Source organism: Anas acuta, chromosome 2, assembly GCF_963932015.1.
Source record: "Anas acuta chromosome 2, bAnaAcu1.1, whole genome shotgun sequence".
NCBI classification, from domain to species: Eukaryota; Metazoa; Chordata; class Aves; order Anseriformes; family Anatidae; genus Anas; species Anas acuta.
In genome coordinates, this window is record NC_088980.1 from 53,009,807 (window position 1) to 53,023,190 (window position 13,384).

The following is a 13,384-nucleotide window of genomic DNA, read 5'->3' on the forward strand; positions in this document are numbered from 1 at the left end:
TTTGAAAATCTGCAAAGGAATGCTAACATCACACCTTAAATCCTACTCCACACACATGCCAAAAAGCACTATTAACCTGAGCGCCAAAAGCACTTGGCGTTGGAAGGAAATCCCATGCAGAAGTGGCTAGATTCACAGAAAAAGACCTCAAGTTACACAAATCTGAACATCAGTGTTGATCAGGTCTGAACTTTTGGGTAGACCTGTGCGGTGTCAAGAGTTGGACTTGATGATCCTTAAGGGTCCCTTCCAACTCAGGATATTCTATGATCAAGAATGGGAACATCGCTGTCACATAATGGGAAAGGTGGCTTGCAGGTGGTAATGAGCACTGGTAGCGTTTCTGAGAATTATTACTCTGAGGTTGAATTTAGTGATGGTAAACGCTGAGAGCGTTCTAAAGAAGAGAGTACAGGATGTTAGCAGAGAAGAGTTTTAAGTTTGTTACTATTTTGATAATGATTCATAGAACACATTAATAATCGTTTGTATTTGTATAGAGGCTTTCATCAAAGTCCCGCTACAGAAAGACCTAGCTGGTTTTATGGAAAGAACCGCACAAATTTTGTGGACATGCACAATAAATACCAAACCACTTTCGCCCGCTTTTCCATTGGCTATACAGGAGACAAATCCATTTTCCATGATATCATTTGTCTGCAAAATTGCAGACCCAGATGGAAAGAGGATTATGCTAAGGCAGTGACGACATACACCATATTCTGGGTTTGCTTAACACACACATTGTTGTAGTGTGCTCCTATTTCACATGGCGGTGCCCTGAATTACGGTAAGGTACTTTAACTAAAGCTTTTCTACATGAGGAACAAGTTTAGCATTTCTTGAACTTGAAAGCCGTGCACTTATTTAGCAATGTGTTGTTTCGCGTGGTGGAATAACAAAGAGTAGAAGCAAAACCAGGGTGCTTGCACTTTCTGGCATCCTTTGTAGTGCTGTCATCAAAGTGATGCTGTGGCAAGAGGGATAGCTCAAGCACATCACCAAGCTTTGAGACAATCTATGCCATTACAGGAAAGTAATGAAGCCCCATTAAGCCCCAGCGATTGTATAATTGTCAAAGGTGAATTGGTTGAAAATGCAATATTTCCAATAATGCCACTGCAAAAAGCATGAAATTTTGTTCACTCCTCCTCCTCAAGCAATAATAAAGCCAAAAACGAAAATCCCCACGCAACAGCAGCTGAAAGAGAGCCACAAGACAGAATAAAACTCTGCTGAACAACAAAGTGATGATGATCTTGTATTAAAAGTTCAGATTCAGTGCATCCTGGAATAAGAATATACTAAAATAACCCATGGATTCATTTGCTGCTAACACGAAATGTAACTTATTTCCCTATGTTTTCACTATGGCCATCTCCTCAATGGAGTCAAAATGATTTGGCTGGTTGCTGTCAGCTCTGTCCCATCATTGTCAGGAGACAGCAGTCCTTTTCTCCCAAAGGGCAGCGGCGTGTGCAGAGCAGGAGGATTTGAGCTTTGCTCCTCCTTTCTTTTCTTCTTCTTCTTTTTTTTTTTCTGTTTTCTTTTTTAACTCTGCTTTGCTCTGGGAGAGCAAAACAGCTGTTGCACTGTTGTGATCCTGCCAGAAGGCTGTAATGCTGGAGAACACAGGCTGAAGCTCCGTCGGTTTGTACCTAACAACATGTACACTCTGCATTGCATATTAGCTAGTCTAATGTGATTATGGGACTTTGTTTTCTCACCACTGGAGCATATTTTTCATTTCAGAAGAGGAGCGCAGGTATTGCTGTTCTGCCTAGATGACTCTTGGGAACTTTCTTTAACATCTAAAGCTGTTTTCTGGCAACCAGCTTGTTCTCTAACAACAACAGGCTGGGAGTTTTGATAGATCCTTTTAGTCTTTTGAGAAACAACTAAATTCTGTGGGTTAACTTGTCTTCTTTTACCATCTAAGGAATATTGGCAGGCTGCAACCATTTCCCTCTGTTAGCCCTTGAAATGATTCTTCATGCTTTTGTCACATAATTAAAATTAGATTATTGCAACTCCCTGCTGGCTGGCCTTAGAGCTTTGTAAACACTCCAGCTGGCCCATAGGTTCGTAGTGAAAAGGATGCTCTAAGCATATTCTTTCTTTGTCCTCTCTTCTCTCATCTGTGCTGAAATCACTGCACTTGCTAACTGCCAGCAGAATGTATTTGGTTATTGCTTTCTAAGGGCAGTAAACATAATGTCAGAGACATTATGTGCCAAAGTCTCTCTCAAGCTTTGCTTGAAAGAGTCTGCATGCAAGAGCTTTCAATCTATTTTCTCTTTGTCGGTGAGGTCTCTCTGCTGAAAAGGAGAAGGGAAAGAAGGGGGAGGGAACAGAGGAGCACAGGCTCCCTTAACACCACATTCAAAAGGAAAATGCATATAGCTACATGATTTCAAAACCAGGGGCTGCTTTTCACTGACTAGCATGTAAACACCGTGGATGCTATGCAGTTACTTCTCCTATGACAAAATGACTCCATTTCCCCTCAAAAGATGAAAGCCATTTTGAAATAGCAGCATCTGCCACTGCAGCCAGGCTTTCCGAGTTCAGGAGGCTGCTTCCCTGGCTGACTTCTTTTTATGTCACATTTGCTTATGGACCATTACTCCCACATTCACATCCAACCAGTCCTGTCTTATAAATCTTGTTTGTAACACCGTGATTGTGTGAGATCCGCTTGATGAGCTTGTACAGCTTATTGTACGCGAGTTCTCAAGAGCCTGAATGACTAATTGTTAAGGAGAGGGAACAATGCAGGGCGAATAGCGCTCTAAAAGTAAGCAATACTAATGGCATAGCTTGTGTTTGGGCATGATTGTTCGCCTGTCACATGTACAGATCCTCTCTTAGTGTCCTCTGGTTTTATGGGCCTATAACCTCTCAGCTCTGTGATCAGCTAGTGAATGAGCACTTATGTTGCTGAAGGGGAATTGCTAAGGGTGAGGATGCACAAACAGGCAGTAAAGCTGGCCGTATTGAACTCCCTGCAGCTATCCCAGCCTCATCGCCTTCGCTGAGCCAAGAGTGCATTGCTTGGGATCCAGTTTTAACATAGTCTTGGCCAGGCAGTGTTATGAAATGGTGACTATGGATGCAGAACCCCCATGGTAAGATTGTAAAACAGGAACGTTCCCTCTTTTGTGTTTCACGTTGTCACTCATACTAGTGATTTATGTTCCAGCATAGTAAGCTCTCTGGCCAGTCACTTATTTTACTCCCTAGTCCCTTGGGTACCGATATTTAGTTATATGGTGCTGTTACGAGCCAGGGCCTTGACTTTAAACCCCGTGGCTGCGTTTCCAGAATGGCTACTCGCCATCCAGCTGAAAGCAGGAGCGCTGCAGGTCTTTGGCAGCTCTACAAATCAAGACTGCCGCTCCTAGAAGAAGCCTGAACACTGTTGCTTCTCACACTCAGCTTCCTGCCACGGTGCAGTTTGTGACTGCTGGCAGCCACAACACAGCATAAGCTCAGTTTCTTCTTTTCCTGCCCCGTTGTGGCTTTCCCTAACATAAATACATTGCCACATGTGAGCAAGTGCGCGGTGCCCCGGCTAGCGCAGAGGACAGATCTATGACAGAGAGAGCATTTGCAGGGCTCTGCTGCCTTCCCAGTGCAAACATCTCCGCTGGGGACCTGCTCCACTGCACTGCTGGCATGCCACTGCCTCTGAGCAGGGATGGTGCCAGCCTCCCAGACAGCCGCGAGTACGCGATGCCAAGGCACCATGTATCAGGGCCTGTGCATGTGTCAAGGACAGGTTTCCCAGCCTGAAATGTCAAAGCAACTGTTTTTCCCTCAGGAGGTGCATTTGTCTCCGCGGTGAAGAAAATGTATTATCACAAGTGTTGCCTTTCAGCTCAGAGCTGGGTACAGACTAAACAGGCACTGAATCCAGCAAAGTCTCAGCATCCCCCTCTTCAGAAACATTCAGATCTCCAGATGATTTGTTTTCTTCCAGCAACCAGCCTGCTTCCAAAAGGAGCGAGCTGAATACTGACCGACGCAAACCGTGCCTCCAGGCTTCACATGTCAATTGTTTGGAAAGCAGCACTTAACATTTCTTCTACCCAGGATGACTCTCAAACCTAGAGACCTTGTTAGCCATTTTCAAATGTTTTCTGGTCATGACCCCGTTTCAGACTGGGACTCCACTTCTGGTGAGCCCTTGACCCCAAATATCGGCATGGAAAAATGGCTTCTAATGGGCTCTGTACTTTGCTCCTAACTTTACAGACCTGAGACGAAACCCCTAGTTTCAGACCGAGGGATGTGGAGCACGGCAGCTTGCTTCAGCCAGCTGCTGGGGGCTCACGGACGGCTGTGCCATGCTGCTGCTGCTGCTGAAGGCCTGAAGGCATGACGAAAGCTCAGCTGAGAGCTGCTCCTGACCACACACCAGCTCCATTCTGGGTCTCAGCTGTTGACTCCCATTGAATTAGCTCCTGCTGCAAGCTGAAGGAGCCAGGTCCCGTGGTGTAGTTAACAGTTGAAGCTTAAGCCATGGTACGATGGCTCAGAAACAGAGGCTTGTGGAATAGAAAACAGAAGGTTACGTAGAAGGAGGTGGATACTTTGCTGCTGGACTAAAATTGCGCAAGAAAATCTCCAGTTATCTTTCACAAGTAATTTCACATTCGTTCTCCTATGTTGCTGTGATTATGTTTCTCACTTTCAAAGTAACATGAGGGAGGATAGAATAGGGTTCTTTCGTCTCATTAAAAACAACAAACAAACAAACAAACAAACAAACAGAATTAGGACATGTGGGCAAAGCCTCACATCCCTAACAGAAGCCTGCCTGACCATAACTTGCATATTCCAATTTTCATTCACCGGCAAAGACTTATCTGCTGTCCAAGTATTTTTACTCTCTCTTAATCAAAATACAAATTCTAGTTTAACTTAAAATAGACACGTCAGAAACACTTGACATGACCTGCATGCCTGTCAACAAGTGATAATCAAATTTCCGTGCCATACTAAAGTTGACCAGGAGACACCTCTCTCTCTTTCTTTTTCTTTTTTTTTTTTTTTTTTTTTTAGAAAAAAACATAGCCTATCTGGCTTCCCTATCATATTGAATTTCTGAAACACATTGTGAGTTTTTTCTTTTATGCAAAGGACTTAAAAGGAGTAGGAGCAGTTAAAGGGATGTCTGCTGGAGCTGGGACGAGGGTAGGAGGCACGCTTCTTTTTGAAACAGCATACACGCAGCGTTGCTGAAACTTAAAGAGCAGAGGGGGGATTATTTCTTTGCTTTTTCTGTTTATTTATCATGTAAATTCAGTTTCCCTTGTATAAATATTTAGCTTCTCCCTTTCTCTCTGAAAATCAAACAGCAGCAGGGGTAGAAAAGCACGGAATGCAATCGTAAAATTGGCATCGCTGTAGGTTTGTGCAGGTTTAGGAGCTGAAACAGCTTTTAATGCATTTGTTATGAAATTACAAAAGTTCTTTGCAAATGGTCTGGAAAGAAATAACACAGTTCTAAAAGGAAACTTCAGACAGAGAAGTTTCGTTTGAAAGAAAACAGTGATAATGCAGTCATGCTCTTCAGAAGAAGGGAAGATAAAGGTGTAAAGAAGGAGAAGTTATTCCAGTCACTTTCAGCATAGGCTTCCTCTGGGAGCCTTTGCCAAAACCCGAGAGCATGTCCCAGCAATATAAACAAATAGGCCTGTGCAGTATGTGGTTAAAATTATCAATGTCTCACTGGCTTGTGATCCAGACGAAGCAGGGCATTAAAAAAATCCCAAAGAGCACAGCATCTTCTATTCCTGAAGAGACCGAAAGGGTACACTGACATAACAGTTTCCAACAGCTGTCATAACAGCCTGCTCGGGGTCATGCTGGAGCTGACGGACAACAGCCTCGTGCACACAGAGCGCTGGAGCCGCGCTTCGTGGGGCTGCGTGCTGCCAGGTTGGGCTCTGGTTACTCCGGACAGTATATCACCGCTTAATCCTTCTGGAGCTGTCTGGGCCCTCCTCTGAGGGCTTCTCCAACATGTCCTTTTCTGGCCTCGCCAAGGCAGAGGAAAGCCTGCGCCTGCCTCCTTCATCTGATTTTGTCTGGTTCGGCTTCTGACACAGAAAGACCCTCCTCACCCAGAGGTGTGATAAGATGTGGAAAGGGGGACTTCCTTTCCACGCCTGTTGCATTATTTTGGGGTGTAAAAGTTCCAAATCCCTGATAAATACAGCATCAACAACAGAAGCAGCTAGTTGTCGTGACGTTGCCACTCATAAGACATGAACTTACAGGGTTAAAAACTGAGACACTTCTTATTTATTTGAACAATCTCCCACTAGGTTCAACGCAACTGCACTCGGAGGAAACTACAGTGAGGACTATGGAACAGAAGAGCTCAAAATTATCAAATGACCATCCTGAAAGGCTCCTGCTGGGAGAGACACTGTTGTGCTTGTTCCCCTGGGACAGGACGAGGAACAGGCCGAGACTCTAGCGCTCCCCACTCTAGTGCTGGGGAGTCTGCTGCTGCTCCCTGAAAAGCCCCTCCATGCAACACGCAACACTTGGGCACGTGAAAATGAAGAGAAGTTGCCCACAGACACAGAAAAGTGAGGAAAGTGGGTACCAGGCCTCCAGAGCTGGTGGATAGTCCAAAATAAATGCTGCAGGAGGAGGCCTGAGTCTCTGAGCTGACTGGGCCTGCTCCCCCAGCAGCACAGCTCAAGGGGGACTGTCTGCACCAGCAGCCTCCCTCACCATGTATTGCCTTGGGGAAAAGAAATAAGAGGCCCAAATGGCGTAGATTTTGCCATGGGAAGTTTGCAGATACAGTCTGAGGATGTCTTAAGTGTTACCTGTAGATTCCCAGTGCAGGTGACAGGGTGAACTCTGACGATCAGCTCCCTCGCCCTCCCTTTCTGTGTGCATCTGAGGCACCCAGAGCCTGGGGCTCTGTAAGCCTAAGAAAATGGCAAAGACTACGTAACTTCTGGGTGGAGAAAGGGAGAACTGCACCTCAGAGAAGCTGAGGTGCATAAAAAATTATAATATTTTTTTAAAAAGACGCAACTTTTTTCTTGTAGAGGTACCACCTGGATTCTGACCATTACATCCATTACATTAAATAAATAAATAAATAAATAAATTGCAATGCAAAAAAAAACATATTAAAAAAAAGAAAAAAAAAAAAAAGAGAGATTGAAGAAGGCCGGAAAAGGTGTTGAATGTGTGATACAAAGTATGGTCTGAAAAAATGTGAGGGGAATGTGGATGACAATGCTACAGGTGTTAAAAAACCAACCAGTTTTCTGGTCAGTCTTTGCAGATGGCCACTTGTGTCATTGTCATTTTTGAGATGCTTTTGCACTTTTCTCCTTCTGTTCCTCCAGTTTCATCTCTCCCTTGCTACCTTGATGCTGGACAACAGGCTAATGCTCCCTGATGTGCCAAATGTGCAGAGAACCATTTGCATAGGCCGTGCTCTGCTGGAGGGGATGAAACCTCAGAAGAGCAGCAGGAATGGTAAATGCCTTAACCTCTTCCTCTTGACTCCCTCTCCCAACCTGACAGTGTGATTGTGTTTACAAGGCAGAACTAAAACTTGGGACAACATAGAGCCAGTGGGTGTGGAACTCCTATTCCCTGCAAATGATGCTGAGGAGCTGAAAGACCTTTGGCACCTTTCTACAGTGAAGCTCTCAAGAGAATTTCCTGCAGAAGGGAACTGCTGTGCTGTAAAGTATACATCCTGCATGCTTAATTTGCATACTTCCAGGTGAAAAGAAAAAATATATATATAAAAGGAAAAAACGGAAGAAAAGACTGCAGAGAACAAGTTACAGAGGCTGGGGGTTACTGGAAGGAACATGAAACCATGAAAGGTGTACATGCCCACGTTTTCTGTAATGCTCACTGTAACTGCAAAATAAGCAACCGGCCACTCCTAAATATGACTAATGGTTTAACAACTTAATAACTTACCGGATTCTGTGAGAATGAGATCAGAACAAAACGCTGCTTAACGCAGAAATGCTCACGATCTGCTAGCAACTGCAGCAAACTATTTCAGCACATGTGAGTCTAAACACACACACAGCTCTGCTGAATGCAGAATAACACTAAAAGCTGCATGCTCACACTGGCTGCTTTGCTGAAGCAGGGTCTCCATCTGCCTGCACGGAGCTGCACATCCAAAGTCTTCGCAACTTCACTTTGCAGCCATTAGTTTTGGCCCCACGGGAAGCTATTTATAAATATCTGAATTAATTAAATCAACTCTGTACAGCAGAAAAAGGAATCAACTTAGTATGGTCGCTATGGCAACTAATATTTCCTGGATGTAGTTCTGCTGCTAATCAGCGATGGCCTCCCCACATTCCTAACGATGGCAAAAGTTGTTGGGCTTTTATTGTTTGTTTTGTATTGAACGTGTTCCTACGGATTAAGACAATAAATGTGATGTCGGAGTATTTTAGACAAAGATTCCTTGCCAGTAGTATTTTATGCTGGTTTTAAAATTATTAGGAATTTGAAACTGGGATCCGTGATTTTCCTGTCTCCTTGCCCCTTCCTATCTCCCACAGGTATGGTGAAAGTCTCTGCTACCCTGCGAGAATCCTTGGGCTCTGACTCTGCATTTTGTTACTAAAGTGACCCCTTCACCTCTGAGAGCATGACTAGAAAAAATGACGGCACGAAACACCCTCTTATTTTCAACAGGCAGTCTTGGCTGACCGCTGTGTCCACACTAGGCAAAAATAGAAAATAAAAAGGCGCTGACACTTTGCCAGGCCCCATCTGCGAAGTACACTCCTGGCTATGTCAATCACAAAAATGAGACCCTATGTGCAGTACACGGTAGAAATATCCAAGTCACCTCTGTGCGTAGTCACTGAACTTGCCAAAAGCGTCCACAACCTCCCTGGAGTTTTGTGAATGCCATGCGGTGTGGACTGAGAGCCTTTGGTGGGCTGTGGGTATCTTGGAGGGTTTCCTGAGCTTGCCTGATCTTTGGTGGAGCCTGAAGGTACCACGAGGTTGTGTGAGCTTCCTTTCTTTTCACTTCTTCATTTCTTTTCTTGAGTAGCTAAACCAAGATTTTAAAGATGGTTTCAAACAAACACCAGTCTTGCCCATTGCCAGATGAGATGGTGCATCCAGGACAGGTCCACGGTTCCCCCCTGCTTTTACTTTCCTGTTCTTTTAAATAGCAGCCTCAGAGCTATGTGGTCAGAGTGTCTGTCTGTCCAGACACTTCTTTACTTCCCTTTAATCACTAGCTAAATCTATTGCTCGGTGTCAACCAAATGCAGCAGAGGAGGTCAGTTCCCACAGTTAAGGTCGTACAAATTTCATGAAAACAGGTTGCTGGTAGGGAAAAGAGGTCCTTGCCGTGCCCTGACTGTTAGGAAAGTTAGATCGCTGTCTTGTTAGACAAGAATCTGCATCAGGGCTGGGGTAGGTGGTGAAGAAGTACACGTGCTGATTGCTGCAGTTCTGGGAGAAGCTTCAGCAGAAACCTTTAGGCACTGGTATCAATCAGTTGGAAGAGAGGGGTCTGTATGAAATCAGCCTTCAGAAGCCCCTGTGCCTGACATCACCTGTCTTACACAGGCAACTAAATGATTAATATTCACCTTTAGATGCCTTCTCACAGATTCTGGTGTCTATTCAAATGTGCGGTTTCAGACTGCGATCCTACTCTGAGCATATTTATTTATCTGCTTGTTATAATTGCTATGTGATATCTCGGAGAATAAGAGAGGAACCTGTTCAGGCGAGAGGTGCGTTAGGTTTGTAAACCTGAAGGCACACCTTGCACGTGACCAAAACTGCACCAGAGCCAGGTGGAGATGCCGGAGGAGAGGAAATGCGTGGTTAGTCTCTGATTTGCAAACCCACTGCATCCATGGCTGAGCTTTGGGGTTTGGTTTTTTGGTGTGTGTGTGGGTTTTGGTGGTGGTTTGTTTCATTTTTCAATCTATCGGAAGAAACTCAGGCTAGCAAAAGAGCTATAAGGTGTTTAGAAAATGAGTAGCAAACTGCTGGAGCTGCCAGGACTACCCTCCCTCTGGTCTTCAGCTTTCAAGCCCCTCCTGACCCAAGTCACCTTCTGGGGACAGCGGGGAGAGAAAAGGAAACTTGTGACCTCTCACCCACATCGGCCCCGCGGCAGCAGGACCAGCACAGCAGCCCCGGCTGGTTCCCGAGCTCACGGCTAGGCTCTTGGCAAGAGGTTATCTTTATTATCCAGTCTCTAAAAATCAAGTATTTCTAGTAAAATTAAATGCTGCCGGACTTGCCCTGTATTAAAGAAGGAGCATTTCCAGGTGCGAGTAAGAGGTTCATAAAAATCTGAAGTCTTTTGAGGTCGGATAGCTTAGTAGGATAGGGAACTGAGAGGTGCAACCAGCTGCCTGTTAATGGGGTGACAGCTACAATGTAAGGCTGTCTGACATTTTGCTTCATGATGCACACGTTGTTAAAAAAAAAAAAAAAAGAGTAATGAAAATGAAAATGTAAATAAATGCAAAGGAATCCTGGGGACACAAGAAATCAACAAAACCGTTCCATGAAAAATAAACACCTATTGCTCCATACTGGGGTACTGGCCATATATATATGTTAATTCTTCTAAGCCTCATTTGCCTAACAGCATGGAAATTGTCATCGTTTTCAGAGCCGCTATCAGATAACTTGCACTGACATCAGCTGGATCGTACAAACAGCCCTAGTGGCTGTATCCTTACATCTACTCCTATGAGGTGCCGCGTGTTTTTGCTACACGTAGCCTTGAAGACAGCCAAACACAACCTGACTCCCCAGGACGTCTGTGCTGGGCGAAGCTACGCGGCGTGCTGCAGGGACGGGGCTCTCAGAGGTTTCCTCTGGCTGGGGCTGATCTGACATTTCAGCTGATCCCTTGCTGGTGCAGGGGATTGCTTTTCCCCGTGTCTCTCTTTTCCTACTTTTCTCTCAGATTTGATTCAGTCAGGCAAGAAAACTGTTGCGTGGTGCCTAGCTTTCACTTTCAGGAATGTTTTCCTGACACTTCATGGGTCACGGCGGCACCGAGAAACCCCAAGCAAGGGCTCCCAGTGCCATGTGCTAATGCAAAAGAGACACAGCGAGAGGCAGATGGTGTGGATCTGAACCGCAGAGATACTCTGAAATCGCAAAAACACTTACACACGTACTTAACTCACTACAAGGAATTCAGTTATTTCCTAGGGGCCTTCTCACATGTTGCGGATATGTATTACACAGGCTGACAGCACAGACAAACCCAGTGCAGCTGACACAGGACGTTTTGACAGAACAGGGAACTGAACCAAGTGCCCCCAAGAACAGAATCTCTACTCCCACCACACACACATGCATCCTTTCAAAAACATTTCCTCCCCTTAAATAAGAATAGGAAAATATTTTCCTATCCCCTTGCATATAATACCGACTTTAAACAATTCCTCTTATTCTCCAGTATTTCACATGAATTTCTAATCTGGGTTGCTTTCAGCTTCTCCAGCTTTTTCAAGCCAGCTTCTTCCACCCCCATTTTAATAAAACATGGTTAACATGCTTGAGAGATGAACGTGAACAAAAATCTCCCCTTCCCTCCGAAGTATGGCATTCATGAAGATATCATGAATAAGTAAACATTATCTAGTGTTCTGTTTCTTTTGTCTAGCTTATTAGTGTTGAGAAACCTTCTTCTTCATTTATTTATGTTGGTATTTTATTTCCTTACTGAGTTTCAAAGATGAACAGAGAAAAATAAATACCACAGAAATAGCTGATAGGCTGAAATGGCCATGTGTTTTCCCAGGGATGTAAAAAACAACATGCTTTAATATGAAGTTTTTGTTATCTCATTATTTCATTTAATACAACTAATAATATGAAATGTATAACAGTCTGCGCATGACAGTAGCTAGTGAGCCAGAGCAGCAAAATCCTGTTTTTCAATGTGCAGGAATCCAACTTATTCTCGTAATACTGATTTAGTGATATTGGTGTCCAGGCCCCTAAATTGCTATTGTGCTTTGAACTGTGGCAGAATATGTACAGACCAGCAGCCAGTCAGTTTTCCACAGACTTCACCGAGGTCCCAGATACACTCCTGCATTTCGTACCTGTTCCTGAATTCCCTCGAGAGACCCTGCAACACAACATACCTGCAGTTCCCCGTGGAAATGACTATGTGTGAGATCAGGTCAGAGAGCAGACTGATTCTTGCTTACTTGACCTTGCTAAACTCCTTAGCTGATCTTGGTAAAATGATCAAATCGCAGAAAAATTCTTGCTCAGACTGTGATTTGAAAAAGTACTGAATTGGTAAATTGTAAATTAACAGATCTTGACCGACGCTAACTGGGTAGAACAGATGTCTTAGGACAGAAGAGCGTGAGTCTACATTTTGTGTCTTAGAAAATCCAAGCACTGTACCTGAGCCTTATAAGCAATTAACAGGAAAATTAAATTGTTCGATGTTGACAGGGTCTGGTTTTCAAAGCTGTGAAAATTAGTCGGTGGAATTAAATCCGACTTGATCCTCATACATGGCTAACCAAAGGGCAACGTGATAGCTTTTCTGCAGCACTGCTAACACACTCACAGCTGCGGCATCTTAGCAAAGGTCCTTTCCAGAGGGGAAAATGGAGGCATTAGAGCATGACACGTTTTCTGTGTCCTACTTCATAACCTCACACCTTAGATGACCTGTGAAAATTAAGAGCAGGGGACTAACTTCACAAGCCAGCCAAACAGTACTATTTTTATTCTCATGACAAAGTCCGAAGGGTTTTTTCCTTCTTCTTTTTAAAGACAAAAGTCATGTCTTTTCCAGCTGAGGGCAATAAAGGCTACAGGAATGCTTGAAATCCCCACATTATCATTCTGGGTTGCAGCAATGAGTATGTAGATGCTACACCAATGAAGTGCTAACATGCTTAAATTTCCACTGGTAACAAGCAACAACGTATAAAGATTTCAAAGCTGTAGCCCTCAGGGCAAGGAACTTAGATGTTAAACAGATTTTTTGACAAAATCTGACTTTCAGATTTGTAGCACGACTATATAAAGCAGTAGTGATTCAGTGCAGGTGGAGCTCCTCCCTTCTGAGTCACTGGCAGGAAGACAGGCAGGGGACCTGCAGGTGTTACTGTCCTGGCACAGCGTACTGCAGACATCCTGACCTTTGGTGGGAGAATGAAGAAAGCCTCCGCGGTGTTTCTTAGCACAAAGCTTCCTCCACTCCAGTGTTCTGGCCAAATCCTAGCATGGCTGATTCTACCTACCAAAAAGAATTAAAAAATAATGATGATGATGATGGTAACAAAGAAAATCCCAGCTGGGAAAAAACAAAACAAAACAAAACAAAACAAAACAA